The sequence below is a fragment of the Oncorhynchus tshawytscha genome, linkage group LG30 (genome assembly GCF_018296145.1).
Source record: "Oncorhynchus tshawytscha isolate Ot180627B linkage group LG30, Otsh_v2.0, whole genome shotgun sequence".
Classification (NCBI taxonomy): domain Eukaryota; kingdom Metazoa; phylum Chordata; class Actinopteri; order Salmoniformes; family Salmonidae; genus Oncorhynchus; species Oncorhynchus tshawytscha.
The window spans coordinates 14,779,338-14,803,469 of record NC_056458.1 but is presented as its reverse complement, the minus strand read 5'-3'; positions in this window follow the sequence as shown (position 1 = coordinate 14,803,469).

The following is a 24,132-nucleotide window of genomic DNA, read 5'->3' as shown; positions in this document are numbered from 1 at the left end:
TGGCTAAATTATGGGCTTTTTGGAACTTTATGGAACAAATCAGTCATTTATTGTCAAACTGGGATTCCTGGAACTGCCTTCTGATGAAGATATTCAAAGGTAAGTGAATATTTATAGTGTTTTTTGTAGCTTCTGTTGACGCCAAAATGGCAGCTATTTCTTTGGGTTCTGAGCGCTGTTCTCAGATTATTATTTTTCCTACATTTAAAGAAAAAATCTGACACAGCGGTTGCATAGAGGATACATTTATCTTTAATTCTGTGAATAACACTTGCATCTTTTATCAATGTTTATTGTGAGTACTTCTTCAAAATCACCGGATGTTTTGGAATCAAAACATTACTGCACATAACGCGCCAATGTAAACTGAGATTTTTTTTAAATATATATATATATATATATATATATATGCACATTATCAAAAAAAACACACAATATGTATAACATGATGTCCTATGAGTGTCATCTGATGGAGATGATCAAAGGTTAGTGATTCATTTGATCTATTTATGCTTTTGTGACGACTGAAATATCGCTCTGTGTTTTTGAATTTGGTGGTCATCTAACATAAATGTTGTTTTCGCTGTAAAACATTTTAAAAATCGGACACGATTGGTAGATTAACAAGATGTTTATCTTTCATTTGCTGTATTGGACTTGTTAATGTGTGAAAGTTAAATATTTCTAAAGAATATTTGTATCAGCTGAATGGGAGGGCGTGTTCCCTTTAGGGAACTCCTTGAGCCCCTCTAGACCCAACAGGTTTTAATGTGCTTCTTCTTGAGCCACTCCTTTGTTGCCTTGGCTGTGTGTGTTGGGTCATTGTCATGCTGGAATACCCATCCACGACCCAATTTCAATGCCCTGGCTGAGGGAAGGAGGTTCTCACCCAAGATTTGACGGTACATGGCCCTGTCCATCATCCCTTTGATGCGGGTAAGTTGTCCTGTCCCCTTAGCAGAAAAACACCCCCAAAGCATAATATTTCCACCTCCATGTTTGACGGTGGGGATGGTGTTCTTGGGGTCATAGGCAGCATTCCTCCTCCTCCAAACACAGCGAGTTGAGTTGATGCCAAAGAGCTCCATTTTGGTCTCATCTGACCACAACACTTTCGCCCAGTTGTCCTCTGAATCATTTAGATGTTCATTGGCAAACTTCAGACGGGCATGTATATGTGCTTTCTTGAGCAGGGGGACCTTGCGGGCGCTGCAGGATTTCAGTCCTTCACGGCGTAGCGTGTTACCAATTGTTTTCTTGGTGACTATGGTCCCAGCTGCCTTGAGATCACTGACAAGATCCTCCCGTGTAGTTCTGGGCTGATTCCTCACCGTTCTCATGATCATTGCAACTCCACGAGGTGAGATCTTGCATGGAGCCCCAGGCCAAGGGAGATTTGCAAATAATTGCATCAAGTGTTGTCACCTTCTCACCAAGCAACTTGGAGATGGCCTTTTAGCCCATTCCAGCCTTGTGTAGGTCTACAATCTTGTCCCTGACATGCTTGGAGAGCTCTTTGGTCTTGGCCATGGTGGAGAGTTTGGAATCTGATTGATTGCTTCTGTGGACAGGTGTCTTTTATACAGGTAACAAGCTGAGATTAGGAGCACTCCCTTTGAGTGTGCTCCTAATCTCAGCTCGTTACCTGTATAAATGAAATCTGGGAGCCAGAAATCTTTCTGATTGAGAGGGGGTCAAATACTTATTTCCCTCATTAAAATGCAAATCAAATTCTAACATTTTTGACGTATGTTTTTCTGGATTTTTTTATTGTTGTTATTCTGTCTCTCACTGTTCAAATAAACCTACCATTAAAATTATAGACTGATAATTTCTTTGTCAGTGGGCAAACGTACAAAATCAGCAGGGGATAAAATACCTTTTTCCCTCACTGTACATAGAATAGTAGTATCAAGGCACAAGGCGAGACCCAGATGCAGACACAGGAGGTAGATGGTTGGAGTCTTACAATGTTTAATAATAAAAAGGGGTAGGCAAGAGAATGGTCGTGGATAGGCAAAAAGGTCAAAACCAGATCAGAGTCCAGGAGGTACAGAGTGGCAGAGAGGCTTGTGGTCAAGGCAGGCAGAATGGTCATGCAGGCGGGTAAAGAGTCCAGAAACAGGCAAGGGTCAAAACCAGGAGGACTAGAAAAAGGAGAATAGCAAAAAGGAGTATGGGAAAAACACACTGGTTGACTTGACTAAACATACAAGACGAAGTGGCACAGAGAGACAGGAAACACAGGGATAAATACACTGGAGGGGGTGGAGACAATCACAGGAACAGGTGAAACAGATCAGGGCGTGACAAGTGTTTCCTTTTGTTGAGTATAGATGTCACAGTCTAGTACATTTCTCAAGTCTTACTTAATTTCTCTAATTTTACTTCAAGAATGTTGGCCCTCTATGACTAACATAACAAAGTTGTAACCTAAATAATGTTTTCTAACAATGTATTCCCTTACAAAAAAATATTGCTGTTTTGAAACTGCAGTAAAAGTGCAGTAACTGCAGTCGACTGTGATATTATGGACACAGTAATGGCAGAATAACTGCAGTGTAATGCAAAATGACTGCAATAAAAAAAGGGTTATTTTGGATGCAGTATCTGCAGCATACTGCAGTTGTACTACACTCCGACTGCAATCTTTTTTCATAAGGGTTTACACCACATTTCAAATGTCATATCATACTTTTGAAAATAAATAAGAAGTTACTGCATTTGATGCTGCAAAACATTACATCTTAACCCAAATATGGAAAATTAGATGCACTATTTTCCTTCTTTCAGGTGATGTCCTCATCATGGGACTACAAGAATGGAGGTAAGGATAACAGACTGACTATCATTCAGATGAAATTGATTTAGGATCTGAGCAGTGGGAGCAAAATATGTGCATCTCTTTTGTTGTTGTTGGCCATGTTGTCTAATAGGTTAGATGTGTATTACCATCAGCTGGTCTTCTGGAAGAAAAACATAGGTATTCAATTGCAGGTAGTAGCACTACATATGGTACTCAGAGGAGCATTTCATTTGCACAGTAGTGTGCCCGAAAAGAAGGGTTGCCACTTGATTTAGAAAGTGGCAGTCACGTGGAGTATAGAAGTATTTCAGAAGATCAATTGTTGTTCATCTTCAAAGTAAACCTACACTGCTGTTTTAAATCCACTAGGCATCAGGATTTGCAGGACAATTATAGCCAAAAAATGTATATCCCACACCACATCAGAGAGTGGATATAGGCTACGCGTCGTGTGCCATGCCCTTCTTGGAAGGTGTGGGCCATCATATGTACCTCAGCGGTGTAGGGCTACATTTAAATGTTCAGAGGGAGTGCTTTATCTTCGTGGAATACAGGACATAACTACAAATGACTTCACGGAATATGCCTACATCTCGAAATGGGCCTAGGTCAAGATGTTTCAAAGTCAAAATAAAGTTATCATGGACAAGGGTTTCTGCTGAGAATGTATAGTGAAATTTTCCAGGATCTCTATACCAGGCGGTGCCAGGCGGTGTCAGAGGAAGGCCATAAAAATGGCTAAAGACTCCAGCCACCCTAGTCATAAACTGTTCTCTCTGCTACCACATGGCAAGCAGTACTGGAGTGCCAAGTCTTTGTCCAAAAGGCTTCATAACAGCTTCTACACACAAGCCATATGACTGCTGAACAGCTAATCAAATGGCTAGTCGGACTATTTGCATTGTCCCCCCCCACACCCATTTTTACGCTGCTGCTACTCCCTGTTCATGATCCATGCATAGTCACTTTAACCTACAGTGCATGTACAGTTGAAGTTGGAAGTTTACATACACCTTGGTCAAATACATTTAAACTCAGTTTTTCACAATTCCTGATATTTAATCCTAGTAAAAATTCCCTTTCTTTGGTCAGTTAGGATCACCACTTCATTTTTAGAATGTGAAATGTCAGAATAATAGTAGAGAGAAGGATTTTTTCAGCTTTTATTTCTTTCATCACATTCCCAGTAGGTAAGAAGTTTACATACACTCAATTAGTATTTGGTAGCATTGCCTTTAAATTGTTTAACTTGGGTCAAACGTTTCGGGTATCCTTCCACAAGCTTCCCACAATAAGTTGGGTGAATTTTGGCCGATTCCTCCTGACAGAGCTGGTGTAACTGAGTCAGGTTTGTAGGCCTCCTTGCTCACACACACTTTTTCAGTTCTGCCCACACATTTTCTATAGGATTGAGGTCAGGGCTTTGTGATGGCCACTCCAATACCTTGACTTTGTTGTCCTTAAGGTATTTTGCCACAACTTTGGTGGTATGCTTGGGGTTATTGTCCATTTGGAAGACCCATTTGCGACCAAGCTTTAACTTCCTGACTGATGTTTTGAAATGTTGCTTCAATATAGCCACATAATATTCCTCCCTCATGATGCCATTTTTCTTCTTTATTTTAAATGTTTATTTATTTTAGTAAATGCTTTATTAACACTTAATTTTCTTAAAACTGCATTGTTGGTTAAGTAAGTATTTCACTGTAAGGTATTGTTGTTGTATTCGGCGCATGTGACAAATTCAATTTGATTGAATTTGATGTCCAGATGATTTACAACCATCTCTTGTAATAGAAGGGTTGTTTGGTCTAATCAGCAGGCTCCAAATAGGAAGCTACCCCGGGAACCCAGCCATAACGTAGCCTTCACAACACTATTGTCTCATGAGCTGCAGTAGCTGTGGTATATCATGTTTATTTTGCTAACAACAGGAAGACATGCTTCCCATATTGTGAAATGCAACGACACGAGCAGTCCCTTTTGTGCAACTTTTTTTTCATTATCTCTGTGATTTCCTCTTATCCTTTTCATTTGAACCCATTTGAAACCAGTTGTATAGTAGAAAGAGCTATATGGTCTTAATAAACCAACAGCTACTGTCCAATTTCAGACTCAGGATTATGGGCCATTATTTCCCTAGAGATAGCCAAGTGCCATTACTAACATAGTGAGGGGGCTAAGGGCAGTGCTTTTTGTACTTTTAAAATATTTCAAAGCTTCTAAAAAAGCACAAATGTAAAACAGATTAGAAGGGTCTCCTTTAAACAAATACTTTGATTATGTTATTGCTACTTTCAGTGCACAAGAGCCTGCAGAGGGGAGGATGGCTCATAAGAATGACCAGCATGGAGCGAATGGAATGGCGTTTCAGTGATACCTTCAATGTTTAGGAAAACATATGTGGGTGGATTATACACCTAGTTTCATGCACAGGACTCTATGTCAGAATGCAAATGTACATTAGGGCAGGCCTACTTGTAATTGCAAGGGCTTTATCATGTGAGCACTAATTTAAGCATCTTATTTATGGTAATGCTCTTTTTCTGACAGGTGAAAGGTGATGGAAAGGTGATGGAAATTGATGATTGTCCCTATTCTATACCTGTCTTGTGAAAGTGTTTCTCCTCTATATCACTGAAAAAGCATGTTCAATTCTCACAGGATTTCCACAAATTCTCATGTTCTATAGTCGGTGGTATGATTCAGTGGTTAGGGCAGAAGATGCACAAAGTAAGAAGGACAAATCCTGTTGAGATGGAATTGGAATGAGAGACTATCTGATGCATTGTTTGTTAAGCACAAGCTCACGCTGTCTTCAGGTGCCCTCAGACGGACTACTAAAATGCATAGACAGACACCCAGCATGTTTTAAATTAAGGTGTTGTTTTAAAACGAGGGTGATAGAAAGTTTTGTGCAGCCGTGTGGTGGACACACAGCATCAGATGTTATTTGAGGAATGACAAAGGTGGTGAAGTATTGGGCACATATCATCCTGGTTGTCACACCCTGAGCTGTCTCACCTGTCTTTGTGATTGTCTCCACCCCCCCACCCCCTCCAGGTGTTGCCCATCTTCTATCCCATGTATTTATACCCGTGTTCTCTGTTGCCAGTTTGTTTTGTTAATCCCTGAGCCTGCTTGACCATGTTCGATTTAATACACTTTTGTTACTTCAACACTGTCTGCACCTGGGTCTTACCTTCAAACCTGATAGTACGAATTGGCCATGACTGACCCAGTAGACCCGGGCCAGCGGCGCAACGCCATCTCCTCCCAAGGAGCCACCATCGGTAGGCACAAGGAATTACTTTGTGGCCTTATGGAGGGGGTCCAAATGTTGGCTAAACACCATGACCGGGCGTTGTACATTTTGCTGGAGCAATTCCGCCAGTTGTCTGGGAGCCAGCTTACCACGGTGGTAACCTCACAGCCCTTCAGTAACTCAGCTGTTAGTAGTGCCGTCTCATCGGTCACTCCACCTTCTCGGGAGCCCCGCTTACCACCCCGGAACGCTTCAATGGAGAGCCAAGCACCTGTTGGGCGTTTCTAGCTCAGTGTGCCCTCATCTTCTAGCTTCAGCCCTCATCCTTCCCCTCGGATCACTCCAAGGTAGCCTACCTCATCACTCTGATGTCCAGGAGGGCTCTCACCTGGAATACTGCTGTATGGGAACGTCAGCCGGCTATATGCATTAGCCTTTTAGGGGTTCGTGGGAGAGGTGAAGAAGGTTTTTGATGCCCCGTTCTCCGGGAGAGAAGCTGCCCAGAAGCTAATATACCTTTCACAGGACTCCCACAGTGTGGCAGACTATGTGATGCATTTCCGGACGTTGGCAGCGGTGAGTGCTCGGAACCAGGAAGCGCTGTTCGATATGTTCCTACACAACGTGTCAGAGGAGGTCAAGGATGAGCTTGCCGCTCGGGAGTTACCTACGGATCTCGATTCCCTCATCGCTTTGACCATCCGAATCTATGGGCGATTACGGAAACGACAGTGGGAGAGGATATTCGATTTCACTCGCACGTACAGGGAATCCACCTTGCCTCCGAGTCATCCCTGAAGTCCCCGACGGTCCCGTTGCCGAGAGAACCCGAGGCTTCCCAACGTCCCCCGAAGACGGCTGAGTCACCGCTTCCCGAGCCTACGCAACTAGGCAGAGCTGGGCTGTCGCCAGCGGAACTGCAATACAGGATCAACACGAAGAGTTGTCTGTATTGCGGGACTCTTGGTCATTTTGTGTCCTCTTATCCTTTAAAAGACCAGGCTCACCGGTCGGAGCAATGACGCTGGTGGCCCATATGGAAAACTTTTCAGTTTCCCTTGCTAAAAACCCTTTTCATGCCATTCTGCTGTGGGGAAACCAGTCTAAATCTCTCTGGGTCCTCATTGACTCTGGGGCTGATGAGAGCTTTTTGGACGCCACACTGGCTTCTGAGCTGAACATCCCCACTTAGCCCCTCTCCATTCCCATGGATGTTAGAGTGCAGGACAGGCGCGCTATATTCCGGATCACTAATAATACCACTCCCATCAACCTACGGTGTCAGGGAATCACAGCGAGACTCTTAAATTTCTGTTCATCAAGTTTCCTCAGATTCCTGTGGTTTTGGGATTCTCCTGGCTCCAGCGACACAATCCCCACATCAACTGGTCTACTGGTGCAATCATGGGCTGGAGTCCTGGAGTTCTGGAGTCCTGGAGTTCTGCCACGTACATTGTCTGAAGTCAGCTCAACCTGCCCCAGACCTCTCTGCCATTCCTGCAGAGTACCAGGACCTTTGGGAGGTGTTCAACAAGGCCAGGGCTTCCGCTGCACCAACCATATGAATGCGGGATTGACCTTCTCCCTAGCACCACTCCGCCCGGGGATGAATGTACTCGCTGTCGGGACTGGAGACCATGGCTATGGAGACCTACATTGGGGACTCCCTAGCTGCAGGATTTATCCGTCCTTTGTCCTCTCCCGCCAGCGCAGGTTTCTTCTTTGTGGAGGACAAGACCCTACCGGGGACTCAATGACATAACGGTGAAGATCCGCTACCCGCTACCACTCATCTCCTCTGAGCTGCTCCAGGGTGCCACCATATTTTCCAAGGCGGATCTACGGAACGCCTACCACCTGGTGCAGATACGGGAGGGGGATGAGTGGAAGACCGCCTTCAACATGGCCAGTGGCCACTACGAGTATTTGGTCATGCCAATTGGCCTCACCAATGCCCCTGCTGTGTTCCAGGCTCTGGTAAATGTTCTTCGCGACATGTTGAAATGGTTCGTCTTCGTCTACAGTGATAACTTCCTCATCTTCTCCTGCTCCCCTCAAGAACATGTGCTCCATGTCCGACAGGTTCTTCAACACCTCCTGGACAATCAGCTGTTTGTTAAGGCAGAGAAGTGTGAGTTCCATCGCTCCACCATCCCCTTTCTGGGGTATATCATCTCTGCTGTGAGTGTCCAGATGGATCCCGGGAAGGTGAGAGCGGTGGTGAATTGTCCCCAGCCTACATCCAGGGTGCAGCTGCAATGTTACTGGGGTTCGCAAACTTTAATCGCCGGGGTTACAGCACCCTGGCTTCCCCCCTGTCAGCACTCACCTCTCCCAAGGTTCCATTCACATGGTCCCCTGTTGTTGACCGGGCATTCCGGGACCTCAAACACCACTTCACCACTGCTCCCATCTTGATTCATCCTGGTGGAGGCCAATGGTTCTGATGTAGGATTGGGGGTGGTCCTGTCCTAGCATTCTGCCCTGGACCAGATAAACGAATGTTTGTGCCTGATGCAGTCTGCTCCGTGGTCCTGAAGTTGGCCCGCTCCTCCAGACTGACCTGCCACCCGGGCTCCTGTCGGAGATTGGCTTTTGTGCGACAAAAGATTGGCGCTTTTGGTGGCCTACCATGGTCCCTGATGTCTCCACATTCATTGCCGCTTGCACGGTTTGTGCACAAAACAAGACTGTTCAATAAGCTCTGGCTGGTCTCCGCCAACCTCTGCCTGTCCCTCACCGTCCCTGGTCTCACATCTCCCTGGACTTTGTCACGGGTCTTCCCACATCTGATGGCAACACCGCCATCTTGATGGGTGGTGGATCGGTTTTCCAAAGCCGCCCACTTCATTCCTCTCCCAAAACTACCCTCTGCCAAAGATACGGCCCAGCTCATGGTGCAGCATGTCTTCTGGATCCATGGACAACCAGTCAACATGGCCTCTGACCAGGGCCCTCAGTTTTCGTCCAAGGTTCTGGAAGGCGTTGTGCACCCTCATTGGATTATCGGCCAGCCTGTCCTCCGGGTTCTACCATCAGTCCAATGGCCAGTCGGAACGAGCCAACTAGGACCTAGAGACTACTCTGCGCTGCCTGGTCTCCGCCAACCCCAACACCTGGAGCCAGCAGCTGGTGTGGGTCAAATATGCCCGCAACCCCCTCCCTGCTCTGTCATGTGCCTATCTCCTTTTGAGTGTTCCCTGGGGCATCAGCCCTCGCTCTTCCCTGAGCAGGAAGAAGATGTCAGCATACCTTCTGCCCAGATGTTTGTCCGCCGCTGTCGTTGTACCTGGAGGAGAGCCCGGTCGGCCCTCCTCAAGACCACCTCCAGGTATCAACAACAAGTGGATCACCACTGGACCCCGGCTCCCCGGTATCGTCTCGGGGCAGAGTGTATGGCTGTCCACCCGGGATCTGCCCCTAGGGGTGGAATCCTGCAAACTCTCACCCCGGGTTATTGGCCCATTTCCCATCTCCAAAAACATTAGCCCCATCTTCTGTTTCCCTGGACCCTTCGTATACATCCTACCTTTCAGGTGTCCAGAGTTAAACCCATGTCTCACAGCCCTTTGTCTCCTATTTCCAGGGCAGGGGGTTCCAATACCTGGTTGACTGTGAGGGTTATGGCCCAGAGGAGAGGTGCTGGGTCCCCGCCAGAAACATCCTGGACCCAGGCCTCATCGCAGATTTCCAATGACGACACCGCGGTCAACCAGGTATGCGCCCAGATAGGATGCCTGGTGGTGCACCTCCGGGGGAGGGGGGGGGGAGCTTCATTTTGTTCATCAAACCTACCAGCGTTTTCCCCCTTGTTCCTGTCTTGTCTATAGTTCCTGTTTTCTAGTTGTTTTCAGGGTTTTGACCTTTCTGCCTGCTTTTACGCTGAGCCTGCCTGCTGTACTGTACCTTTGCCCCACTACTCTGGATTACCGACCTCTGCCTGCCCTGACCCTGACTGCCGTCCTGTACCTTTGCCCCACTACTCTGGATTACCGACCTCTGCCTGCCTTGACCCTCAGCCTGCCTGGCGTCCTGTACCTTTGCCTGCCCGTGTTTAATTTAATAAACTTTTGTTACTTCGACACTGTGTGCACCTGGGTCTTACCTGGGTCTTACCTGATACTGGTAGAAGAAGAGACTATAAATAGTGTGTGGTCCGGCGTTTTCTATGATTGATTTGTAGTTACTCATTCTGTTGCATTTATTTTCCTAAATTTAATTTGAGGTGCAGCTGCAGGTTTAGGACACGTGAGCAATGTGACAATTTGTGCGTTTTTTTGTGTTTGACTAGTACAGGGTAAAATAGCAGATTTATTTTCACCTATCGAACATATTCTGCAATGAAAAAGATCAGTGAAGCAGACACGTGTTTAGGAGGATTTCCTGAGAGATCAGCTCCCCTGTACCACACCTTTTCCCATTGCTGTCTGATTTACATATTCACTGTAGTTTCCCAGAAGTCCATACTTCCCTCTGAACCTATCTGCCTGTATGTAAGGAAATGTCTGTCATGGATTAGTCATATAAATGGAAAATGAAGAGAAAGTTCCAAACTGCTTCTGAACTTTGATCTGATCATGAATATCAGGCACTAATGGCTTTACCTCGGCTAGAACTATCAGATCTGAAGATACTTATGAAGAGTATCCCATCATATAGTGTACTATTGCGGAGCTTTATGTGGAAGGTTTTGTTGCTCTACAATATGGTAACAGCGAGGTCCGTTGGCCTTGAGAGCTCGACCTCTCAAAAGGCAAAGATAATGTACAGACCGGGACAGAACAAGTAGAAGGAAAAATGTGAAGAAGAAGTATGTTATTTAACACCCCAAACCCCACCCAAATTAAAATTAAATGTTACATTATCGCAAGTATCACTAAATTCTTATGTTCCTAGCTCCAACAATACAGCAATACCTAACAATAGAAAACAATACACCCAAATCGAAAAAAGAAAGGAATTAAGAAATATAGAAATATTAGAATGAGCAATGTCAGAGTCTGCAATTTAAATTATACAGTGCATTCGGAAACTATTCAGACCCCTTGACTTTCCACATTTTGTTAGGTTACAGCCTTATTCTAAAATGTATTCTAAAATGTATTAAACTGTTTTTTCCCCTCATGACATTTACATAAGTATTCAGACCCTTTACTCGGTACTTTGTTGATGCACCTTTGGCATCGATTACAACCTTGAATCTTCTTGGGTATGGCGCTACAAGCTTGGAGAGTTTCTCCCATTCTTCTCTGCAGATCCTCTCAAGCTCTGTCAGGTTAGATGGGGAGCGTTGCTTTACAGCTATTTTCAGGTCTCTCCAAAGATGTTCGATCGGGTTCAAGTCTGGGTTCTGGCTGGGCCACTCAAAGACATTTAGAGACTTGTCCCGAAGTCACTTTTGCATTGTCTTGGCTTTGTGCGTAGGGTCATTATGCTGTTGGACGGTGAACCAGAAACGTTTTGGTTCCCTTCCACAGATCTGTGCCTCGACACAATCTTGTCTCGGAGCTCTAGTGACAATTCCTTCGACCTCATGGCTTGGTTCTTGCTCTGACATGCACTGGCAACAGTGGGAAAGGAAAGGTGTGTACAGCAGTAGCTATATACAATGAGCCTTGACTAGAATACAGTATAGACATATGAAGTGGGTAAAATAGTATGTAAACAGTGTTCAATGACTATGTACATATAGGGCAGCAGTCTCTAAGGTGAGTACCAGATGGTAGCCGGCTAATAACAGTGACTAAAGTTCAGGGCAGGGTACTGGGCGGAGGCCGGTTAGTGGTGATTATTTAACAGTCTGATGGCCTGGAGATAAAAGCTGTTTCGGGTGCTTGTTGTGGCCCAACGCCATATTAAGGCACTTTATGTTGGTGTTTCTTTTATTTTGGCAGTTACCTGTACGTTGTTTACTCTCGTCAAATTTGGCTTGTTGACTTGTTGTTTCAAAAAGTTGGTTGTCTGAACAGAGCTCACACAGGCTACAGTACATAATGTTTGGTTTGAGAACATTTGTGACAGCTTCAGAGATACAATGAGTGTACAGAACATTAGGAACACCTGCTCTTTCCAGAACATATACTGACCAGGTGAATCCAAGGGAAAGCTATGATCTCTATATTTCCCAAAGATTGGAAAGCTGCCGCGGTCATCCCCATCTTCAAAGGGGGTGACACTCTAGACCCAAACTGCTACAGACCTATATCTATCCTACACTGTCTTTCTAAGGTCTTCGAAAGCCAAGTTAACAAACAGATTACTGACCATTTAGAATCCCAGCATACCTTCTCCGCTATGCAATCTGATTTCAGAGCTGGTCATGGGTGCACCTCAGCAGCGCTCAAGGTTCTAAACGACATCATAACCGCCATCAATAAGAGACATTACTGTGCAGCCGTATTCATCGACCTGGCCAAGGCTTTCGACTCTGTCAATCACAACATTCTTATTGGCAGACTCGACAGCTTTGGTTTCTCAAATGATTGCCTCGCCTGGTTTACCAACTACTTCTCTGATAGAGTTCAGTGTGTTAAATCGGAGGGCCTGTTTTCCGGACCTCTGACAGTCTCTATGGCTATGCCACAGGGTTCAAATCTCGGACCGACTCTCTTTTCTGTACACATCAATGATGTTGCTCTTGCTGCTGGTGATTCTCTGATAAACCTCTACGCAGACGACACCATTCTGTATACTTCTGGCCCCTCCTTGGACACTGTGTTAACTAACCTCCAGACAAGCTTCAATGGCATACAACTCTCCTTCCGTGGCCTCCAACTGCTCTTAAACACAAGTAAAACTAAATGCATGCTATTCAATCAATCACTGCCCGCACCTGCTCGCCCGTCCAGCATCACTACTCTGGACGGCTCTGACTTAGAATACGTGGACAACTACAAATACCTGGGTGTCTGGTTACTGTAAACTCTCCTTCCAGACTCACATTAAGAATCTCCAATCCAAAATTAAATCTAGAATCGGCTTCCTATATCGCAACAAAGCAAAACTGACCACCCTACCGATCCTCGACTTCGGTGATGTCATCTATAAAATAGCCTCCAACACTCTACTCAACAAACTGGATGCAGTCTATCAAAGTGCCATCCGTTTTGTCACCAAAGCCCCATACACTACCCACCATTGCGACCTGCACGCTCTCGTTGGTTGGCCCTCGCTTCATACTCGTCGCCAAACCCACTGGCTACAGGTTATCTACAAGTCTCTGCTAGGTAAAGCCCCGCCTTATCTCAGCTCACTGGTCACCATAGCAGCACCCACTCGTAGCACTCTCGTAACTTCTCTGAAGTTGGAGACTCACATCTCCCTCACTAGTTTTAAGCACCAGCTGTCAGAGCAGCTTACAGATCACTGCACCTGTACATAGCCCATCTGTAAACAGCCCATCTATCTACCTACCTCATCCCCATACTGGTATTTATTTATTTATTTTGCTCCTTTGCACCCCAGTATCTCTAACTGCACATTCATCTTCTGCCGATCTACCATTCCAGTGTTTAATTGCTATATTGTAATTACTTCGCCACCATGGCCTATTTATTTCCTTACCTCCCTTATCTTACCTCATTTGCACTCACTGTATATAGACTTTTTGTTTTCTCAGTATTAGGCCTAAATGTAGGCTAGTTATAACAAATATACAATTGCGCCATCAGTTGTAGTTTGAAAGGAAGAAAGGAAATATCTTTCTGTATTAGTTGTGGTTGTTAAGGCCATTTTAAGGCCCCTCACTAGCTCAAATGGTATGGCCCTCCTGAAAGGGGGTGGAGTGTTTGAGGTGGGACATTTGTTCAAGAGGAACCAGATGGTTTTCAGCATGAAAGGTGTCAGGAAGGCCAGGTTATTTTAGGCTGGTACGGTCGTTCGCATATAGAATAGTGGCCATAACTTTGGAGTTCATGGCTTCTGTTTCCTTAACTGATTTTATTTTGCCTGTTTGAAACATATTTTTCTTGGATTTGTGTAACTCTAACTCTCAATCACTTCTGGAATCTGTACACTTTTGACCACTACAAGGCTACTGTTGAGTGTTTTGTTCTTCAATGCTCTTTTAATTTGTTAATGAGTGGTTGGATTAAGTTTCAACAACTGCTTGGAAAAAATGGTGCGTATGAGACTCCCCTCTGAATAGCTGATAGTATTTTTAGTTTATTTATACAAGTATATTATGGAGTCCCACTGAGAGAAAAGAGAGGGACAATTTAGACCATATGATTGATACATTTCTTCTTACAAAAGCTTATGATGTGCTTTGCAAACATCACATGTTCTGTCTTCTAAAGAAATTGTTTACCTTCGTCAGTACTTTCATTAATTTCTAAATAGATTGTATTTATTTTTAAAGCCAATTGTAGTGCAAAATGAAACAGCTCTTTACCTTATGTTTGTGGTATATTATAATGCCATAGGCTTAACACTAATGTTTAAAGCCATCCACCGCATAGAGAGAATGAGACCTTTGAACTCTGCATTGTTCCTGATGTCACCACACACGCTCAATTCTGCTGGAATTTTAATCAAATAGAAATGTACAGTAAGACTTCTTGGTCGTGTGGGCTTTGAACACTTGGTGATCAATGGCTGACATTGTAGTTTCTTGGCCTTCTATTGCAACATTTGGTTTGAAACCATGGCAGCCTTACATCTCCTGTGAACAAAACGAATTATTCCGTTTTGAAGGAGAAATGGGAATGCAGGGATTTGTGGTTACTTGCGAGAATATCCCCTCTCTATCTTGGGACCACAGTGTTATTCTTGTGTCTATGGTAAAGCACTGATTAAAACATTTGCATTAATTCAGTGAATTATTAAAGTTTTCCGAAATGGAAAGTTGGATTTGAGAAGGCATTGTTATAAGTTGTATGAAAAAATGTCACAAGCATAAAAAAGGCACACACAAGGCACTGGTTCAATCCTGGGCTGTATTACAACCGGCTGTGATTGGGCGGCGCACAATTGGCCCAGCGTCGTCCGGGTTAGGGGAGGGTTTGGCTGGGGTAGGCTCTCATTGTAACAGCATTTGTTCTGAACTGACTTAACTATTCAAATAAGGGTAAATAAATAAATAAAACAAAAATGTGGAACTGGTACCACTGCAAGGCTTTTTAGGCCATACTATGGGTGCAACTTTTACTGGGGACAGGCAGGACATGATCCCCCTCCCTCCCACCCCCCACATTCTGAAATTGACACCGTAGAGCATGCGGACAGGCTGTGTGAAGGCAAGCTTTGCTTATAGGACCAGCACGGGAGAGATGAACAGAGGCAGCTACTCTGTGTTGAGTTTTTTTCTATGAGGTGTAAAAGCAAGCAGTGCTGAAACTGGCTACTCTTTAGTTGACTGATCTAGCTGGCAAGGTAACTGCTGTTTGACAGAAGAAAAAAAAATATTCCCAGTGCTGAGCTGGTAGTGTTACTGAAATGTTACGTTTGCTAATGTTTCATCCAATCTTGACTGAAGTTAATTCACTAATCTCAGCTAGCTAGTAGCTACCACAGCCAGGTCAGCTCTAGCTAGCATCTAGCTGTCTGTCAGGTAGCAGTATCTGACAGCTGTTGTGTGTATGGAAATGTTATGTAGCCTTTGTTTCAACATAAGTACATTTGATGATGTACCATTAGCTAGACCCAGCCAAAAGTTGGCTAACGTTAGCTAGCTCAATAACTTTAGCTATTAATTTTCCCTCAATCCCACTAGACTTGAATAAAACGATGAAACCAGCGTCCATACAATTGAAGACCAATATTCTGACGTTTTTCATCACAATGTGAGTTTTTATTAGTCGGTATAGCAATGTAACGCTATTGAGCTCTCAGTTTCCTTAGCTAATTCCTTACTTTTCACACCGACACAGTATAGACAGCTCGATAGGCTTCACTGTCATGGTGCACAGTAAGTACACAACACTATGCTGATCATGTCTTAGCAGGATCAGATGGTGACAGTTGTAGGATCAGACAGCCAGGGAAGACCAGTCTATGGAGCTCAGGTGATTTTCAAAATTATATTATAACAATCAGTGAATGGATACAAAGTTCCATCTTGAGTTGATGGGTATAGTCTGGGATCTGGGAATAATGGTCATTTCAATTATTGAATCATTTCTATTCTTGGATAATATAGTGCATAAATGTACACCAAGGTAATTCTTTGTCATACATCATCTGAGTAAGATCAGGTGGTGACAGGGGTCTCATCAAGGTCAGGCAGCCAGGGAAGCCAGTCTGTGACGGCGCAGAGGTGAACTTTTTCAGATACAACAGTTCATTCTCTCTGTGCAGCAAACACTGGACAAGCAAGAAGCTTCAAAGATTGAAACTATTTTAAGGCAGTCTGACAAACCTCTAAAGTTGATTTTCAAACTGTATCAAGAGTTGATAGAGGCTTCAATGATACAAAACATGTCAAACAAAAATGTGAGGAAGACCTGGGAGATGCTATAGGTGATGATGAATGGATAAAGATACTGTACATTAGAATGCTCAGTCATGTGCATATAATCTCAGACATACATTACTGCAGTTTAAGTGAAACTGAATATCATGCACTCAAAAATGGTCTTATTCTGCTGAAAACACAAAGGGGGACACATTTGCATATGGTATGGTCTTGTGAAGGCTGGGTGAATTATGGCAAAGAGTGTGTTATTTTATCTCAGCATGTCCTATTCTCCCTTCTCCCTGTTTTTGTTTGCTTGGAAATGTTAATACTGGAGACTGTTATCAGAAGAAACTGTGTAACCTAGCATTTGCAGCAGCTAAGAAATGCATTGCCTTTAATTGGAAGGTAGGTTATCCTCCCCACAATGGATGGAAGAAATGTCAAGTGATCTATCACTAGATTTGATTTATTACAAGATTAAGGGTATACTGTGCAACTTTCATATGGTCTGGATGCCTTATGTGGAATACTGTTCAGCAAAAGGAGTCTTGAAAACATGCCCACATCAGGGGATTTATTTAGGCAATCCTTAGCTGCTGGGCTGCAAAGACCTGGCCCTGGGGGTCTGCCGTTGTGTTGGTTGTCACTCTGACCTTGGCCTAACACACTTGAAACCAATAATGATCCCCTATCTGTGTGGGGTGTGTTGGGTTGGGGCGCTGCAGGGCCGTGGACCCCTAGGGGCAGGACGGGGTGACCCAGATATATTGTGTGCAAGTAAAAAGAGCTCTACAGGACTAATATGCCTGTGATAGGAATGATATGGAGGATGTACTGTTTCTGTGTGCTAATGTGGAGGTGTATGTGTGTTTTTATTAAACTTTTGTTTTCCAAAACGCTTCCTTTAGACATAAAAAAAAGATGGGAATGAAGTTGTTGGGGAGAGAGCTGAGTTATTGGATACACTGGTGGGCCTGCAAGTGGCTCGGGCCTGGCTGGGTGGTCTGGATGAAATTTGACAAGAGGATGTCAAAATCAAATCAAATCAAAGTTTATTTGTCAAGTGCGCCGAATACAACAGCTGTAGACCTTACAGTGAAATGCTTACTTACAGGCTCTAACCAATAGAGCAAAAAAGGTATTAGGTGAAGAATAGGTAAGTAAAGAAATAAAACAACAGTAAAAAGACAGGCTATGTGAGGCTATGAAAGTAGCGAGGCTACATACAGACACAGGTTAGTCAGGCTGATTGAGGTAGTATGTACAGTGGGGAGAACAAGTATTTGATACACTGCCGATTTTGCAGGTTTTCCTACTTACAAAGCATGTAGAGGTCTGTAATTTTTATCATAGGTACACTTCAACTGTGAGAGACGGAATCTAAAACAAAAATCCAGAAAATCACATTGAATGATTTTTAAGTAATTGATTTGCATTTTATTGCATGACATATGTATATGATCACCTACCAACCAGTAAGAATTCCGGCTCTCACAGACCTGTTAGTTTTTCTATAAGAAGCCCTCCACTCATTACCTGTATTAACTGCACCTGTTTGAACTAGTTACCTGTATAAAAGACACCTGTCCACACACTCAATCAAACAGACTCCAACCTCTCCACAATGGCCAAGACCAGAGAGCTGTGTAAGGACATCAGGGATAAAATGGTAGAATTGCACAAGGCTGGGATGGGCTACAGGACAATAGGCAAGCAGCTTGGTGAGAAGGCAACAACTGTTGGTGCAATTATTAGAAAATGGAAGAAGTTCAAGATGACGGTCAATCACCCTCGGTCACCCTCCATGCAAGATCTCACCTCATGGGGCATCAATGATCATGAGGAAGGTGAGGGATCAGCCCAGAACTACACGGCAGGACCTGGTCAATGACCTGAAGAGAGCTGGGACCACAGTCTCAAAGAAAACCATTAGTAACACACTACGCCGTCATGGATTAAAATCCTGCAGCGCACGCAAGGTCCCCCTGCTCAATCCAGCGCATGTCCAGGCCCGTCTGAAGTTTGCCAATGACCATCTGGTTGATCCAGAGGAGGAATGGGAGAAGGTCATGTGGTCTGATGAGACAAAAATTGAGCTTTTTGGTCTAAACTCCACTTGCCGTGTTTGGAGGAAGAAGGATGAGTACAACCCCAAGAACACCATCCCAATCGTGAAGCATAGAGGTGGAAACATCATTCTTTGGGGATGCTTTTCGGCAAAGGGGAAAGAACGACTGCACCGTATTGAGGGGAGGATGGATGGGGCCATGTATCGTGAGATCTTGGCCAACAACCTCCTTCCCTCAGTAAGAGCATTGAAGATGGGTCGTGGCTGGGTCTTCCAGCATGACAACGACCCGAAACACACAGCCAGGGCAACTAAAGAGTGGCTCCGTAAGAAGCATCCCAAGGTCCTGGAGTGGCCTAGCCAGTCTCCAGACCTGAACCCAATAGAACATCTTTGGAGGGAGCTGAAATTCCGTATTGCCCAGCGACAGCCCAGAAACCTGAAGGATCTGGAGAAGGTTTGTATGGGGGAGTGGGCCAAAATCCTTGCTGTAGTGTGTGCAAACCTGGTCAAGAACTACAGGAAACATATGATCTCTGTAATTGAAAACAAAGGTTTCTGTGCCAAATATTAAGTTCTGCTTTTCTGATGTATCAAATAGTTATGTCATGCAATTAAATGCAAATCAAGTACTTAAAAATCATACAATGTGATTTTCTGGATTTTTGTTTTAGATTCCGTCTCTCACAGTTGAAGTGTACCAATGATAAAAAATTACAGACCTCTACATGCATTGTAAGTAGGAAAACCTGCAAAATCAGCAGTGTATCAAATACTTGTTTTCCCCACTGTACATGTAGATATGGCTAAAGTGTCTATGCATATATGATGAACAGAGAGTAGCAGTAGCGTAAAAGAGGGGTTGGCGGGTGGTGGGTCTTAAAGATGATCAAAAGTTGTCTTTGTACTTTACTTGTAAGAGTTGTCAATTTGTTAGGCTATTGGTTAAATGTGCAACACAATATTGATAATTGAATTATCCTAGATCTAGTTCAGTCTTATCAATCGCTTAATTTTTTTTTAATACTGATCTCTTATTGCTTATTTTTTGTTGCTCTAAATAGATACCGCTAGAAGGGCCATGGGCCATATTAGATTGTGTAGAAAAGCAGAAAATGAGCTTTAGATGCCCCCCAAAATGGAAGGCCCCCCACACTTCTAAAACCAAAGGTGTGCCCCTGGGCCATACACAATGTTGTCTATTTTATTTTCTGGTTTCATGGTCCTCAGAAATTCCCTGAGAAGTACAACAGTCAGAGAAGAACATGATCATAAGATAGCACATAAATGATGGGTTATATAGTAATTGATGCTCTCAGCAGCACAGAGAACACACTATCATAAAATATGTAGATCCTCTCAGGACACTGTGGTTTAAACGTCTCCCTTTGTGTCAACACTCCCTCCCAGTGCTGGGGATTTCCTGTAGGCCATTAGCCTCCCATCCATCTTACCCCACCCCGTTCCACCATGGCTCTGTTTCTCCATAGTGTCAAACATAGAAGCAACACCTCCACTACCAGAGACAGACACATTTCCTGATCAGTACTCTCTCCCCCAACCCAAAGCAGAACGGCCACCGACCATTCTGACCATTTTCTCACCTCACACCCAGATGGGGAAACAGCATCTTGCTCCATGGTTAACTTTCACTTCACTCTAGAAATAAATAAGACCATACTCTGCTCTCTCATAGAGACCCACATCTCCCCTGTCTAACCTTCCAGTCAACTTGTGAAAGACAGGCAGGCAGGCCTCCTGCTCACCTCTCACGTCCAGAATGACAGTCCTCCCTTCTGTTCCCTTTGGACCCCTGAAGAGACAGCCACATTTACATTCAGACAGTCATAAAATCTAATCAAGCATAGCAACAAGTCTCATAACAAGGCTCAATGACCTGATATATTGGGTCTTTTTAGATTACTTTGATTATGAAACACAGTTAGGCTAACATAAGCGAAAGCTCCATATGCTGGCAACTAAAAGAATTTGAGCCAGTAACGCCATGATTGACGTAAATTTGCTGATGAACGAAAAGACTGTGGTTGAAGTGTCTCATACTGTATTAAGATTTATACGAATGCAGCGACCAGTATTTCTTTGTAAAGATCTGCTGCCAATTTAATTACTTCAATCATCACTTGTAGAATTACAATATGGCATCCATATTATATACTTAATCATTGTATGGCTCTAAAGCTTGTGCACTGTAGATAGCGGCAGTGAAATACACGTCAGAGAAGAACATGATCAGTGTTCCCTTGTAAGGAGCTCTGAATGAAGATGTGTTAACACTCCCCAAGTCTCAGCTGTTCTGGGGTCTGATGGTGTCAAGGATCAGAGGGCGGCTTTAAGACTCAGCATGAGGGAAGGACTAGACTCCAATTGGCAGGCGGCTCAATTTAACACCGTAGGGCAGGAAAAACAGATGGTAGCTCTGGTCAGGATGCTGCACTTGCCTCAAGGCAAATCTGTTTGAAGTTTCAACATCCTTCCAGCTGCTTCTCGAACTGATCACAGGGAAGGGACAATGGATGTTTAGAGATGAGAGGCGGGATATGGAATAGTGTACTATTTTGGTGAGGGAGCTTTCTGACATGCCAATGGGAGATTCCTGTAAAACGTCAGTCACTGTAGTAATTGTTTTGTTTTTGGGTGTCTTAGGTTTTGACCTTCCCTTTGGAAATGAATCATGACTCCACAGCAGAGACGATTCTGCCAGTTTGGCTTAAATATGTGATAGAAACCCATGAATCCATTATGAGGACATGAGGCTAACCAAGTCTCAATGGTGGAAGTGTATGTCATGTAGCTATTTTAGTTTCAGTGGGGGGTTTGTACTGGTTTAATCTGTTTCCAATGAGTGATCCCAATGAGTCTGCATTTACAGTACCCCAGACCTTTTCCTGGAGCCAGTTTGCTATATGGCAGTAAGGGAAAGGAGATCTGCATGAGAAGGAAGCATGGCTTCCCCAGGGACCCACACAGCTCACTCTACAGGGCTTTCAGCTTGAAACTCATTAATTGACTACAGGTTCCTTACAACTACTCTAATCATCTCAATGATGATATGGGCCACGCAGATTTAGTTCATTTCTCCCTTGATATAAATGTTGATGTCCTGAATAACTGAGTAGACTGGTAATTTGGCAGTTGTTCAGATACAGCTCTATTCCTTCTGAAAGTTGATTTTGTGAAGACGTATTTCACAATTTTCCTGCTACTGCTGGAGTTTCAAGCTTTCCCTGGTGGAGAGCACAGTGAAACAGTAATGGTGCTTGGGAACACAGGCCTCTAGTTATGATATTCCGTCTGAGCTTGGGGAGTAAGGGAGTTAAGGAATGTCGCAAAGCGGTGGAGTCCCTCCGAGAGGAAAAGAGAGGGACAATTTAGACAACTTACTGTAGACTATAGTATAGTAAACTGATGCTAGAGGTCTTTGTGTGAAAGGCTCACTGGTTACCCATACGGAAAAGTAATATATGGCCATATTTGGCCTTATTTATAAAAGAATGTGACTTAGATTTTAAAATACATGATCATATATTTCAATAATCTATACAAAACTCACAACCCCATACAAAAAAATATTAAAAGGGTTGTCACGACTTCTACCGAAGTCGATGCCTCTCCTTGTTCGGGCGGTGCTCGGCAGTCGACGTCACCGGTCTTCTAGCCATCATTGATCCATTTTTCATTTTCCAGTATCTTGTTTTCCTACACACCTGGTTTCAATCCCACTCATTACCTGTTATGTATTTAACCCTCTGTTTCCCCTCATGTCTTTGTCAGAGATTGTTTGTTGTTTAGATTTTGTGTTGTTTGTATTGGTGTGCGACGGGTCCTTTTATATTATTCATTAGTTTTGGAGTTATGTTTTGTTTAATGTCATGAAACAACTCCATTCTACTGAGTTTGATTCTCCTGTGCCTGACTTCCCTGCCACCTATACACACGACTGTGACAAGGGTAAGTATTTCATCATGCAAAATGAACTGAAAACATTCTTTTTTTTTTGTTCTATGCATTTATTGCTTTGAAATGCATTCCAGAAAATGTTTTGTTGCAAAGAAAAAGCCATATCTCAGACTGGCCAATAAAAATAAAAGATTAAGATGGGCAAAAGAACAGACATTGGACAGAGAAACTCTGCCTAGAAGTCCAGCATCCCGGAGTCGCCTCTTCACTGTTGACGTTGAGACTGGTGTTTTGCAGGTACTATTTAATGAAGCTGAGCCAGTTGAGGACTTGTGAGGCATCTGTTTCTCAAACTAGACACTAATGTACTTGTCCTCTTGCTCAGTTGTGCACCGGAATCTCCCACTCCTCTTTCTATTCTGGTTAGAGACATTGTGCGCTGTTCTGTGAAGGGAGTAGTACACAGCCTTGTACCAGATCTTCCGTTTCTTGGCAATTTCTCGCATGGAATAGCCTTCACTTCTCAGAACAAGAATAGACCGACAAGTTTCACAAGAAGTTCTTTGTTTCTAGCCATTTTGAACCTGTAATCGAACTCACAATTGCTGATGCTCCAGATACTCAACTAGTCTAAGGAAGGCCAATTGTATTGCTTCTTTAATCAGGGCAACAGTTTTCAGCTGTGCTAACATAATTGCAAAAGGGTTTTCTAATGATCAATTAGCCTTTTAAAATGATAAACTTTGATTAACTAACACAACGTGCCATTGGAACACAGGAGTGATGGTTGCTGATAATGGGCCTCTGTACGCCTATGTACTGTAGATAATCAATTTAAAAAATCTGCTGTTTCCAGCTACAAAAGTCATTAACAACATTATCAATGTCTGCACCGTATTTCTGATCAATTTCATGTTATTTTAATGGACCAAAAATGTGATTTTCTTTCAAAAACAATGACGTTTCTAAGTGACACAACTTTTGAACGGTAGTGTATATACTTAAAATCAATGCGTAAATCTCACACGTATGGATGAATTATATTCTAGATGCATTTTGTGTTAGGCAACCTTAGGACTACTTAGTTGTTTCTTGTATATACTGTAGATGGTACTTGCAATCTCATTTTGAGATTAGATTGAGATGACATGGACTAGTGTAGGTTTATCATTTGTGATGGCAGGTAGTCTAGCGGTTTAGAGCCTTCGGTCAGTAACCAAAAGGTTGCTTGTTCTGAATCCCTGAGCCAATAAAGTGAAACATTTGTCAATTTATGCTTGAGCAAGGCACTTAACCCTAATTGCTCCTTTAAATCACTTGACAGAGTTTCTGCTAAGTGGCTAAAATGTGATGTACACACTTTGAGAATGCCCAGAAACGTATAAGAATGTTTATTTTCAAAAAACATTTTCTGTAAGTCTTCACACACTGTTGCTGGTATTTTGGCCCATTCCTCCATGCAGATCTGGGCCTAAATGGACCAAAATACCAGTAACAGTGTGTGAAAACCTTGTGAAGACTTACAGAAAATGTTTGACTTCTGTCATTGCCAACAAAGGGTATATAACAAAGTATTGAGAAACTTTTGTTATTGACCAAATACTTATTTTCCACCATAATTTGCAAATAAATTCATTAAAAATCCTACAATATGATTTTCTGGATTTTTTTTCTCTCAT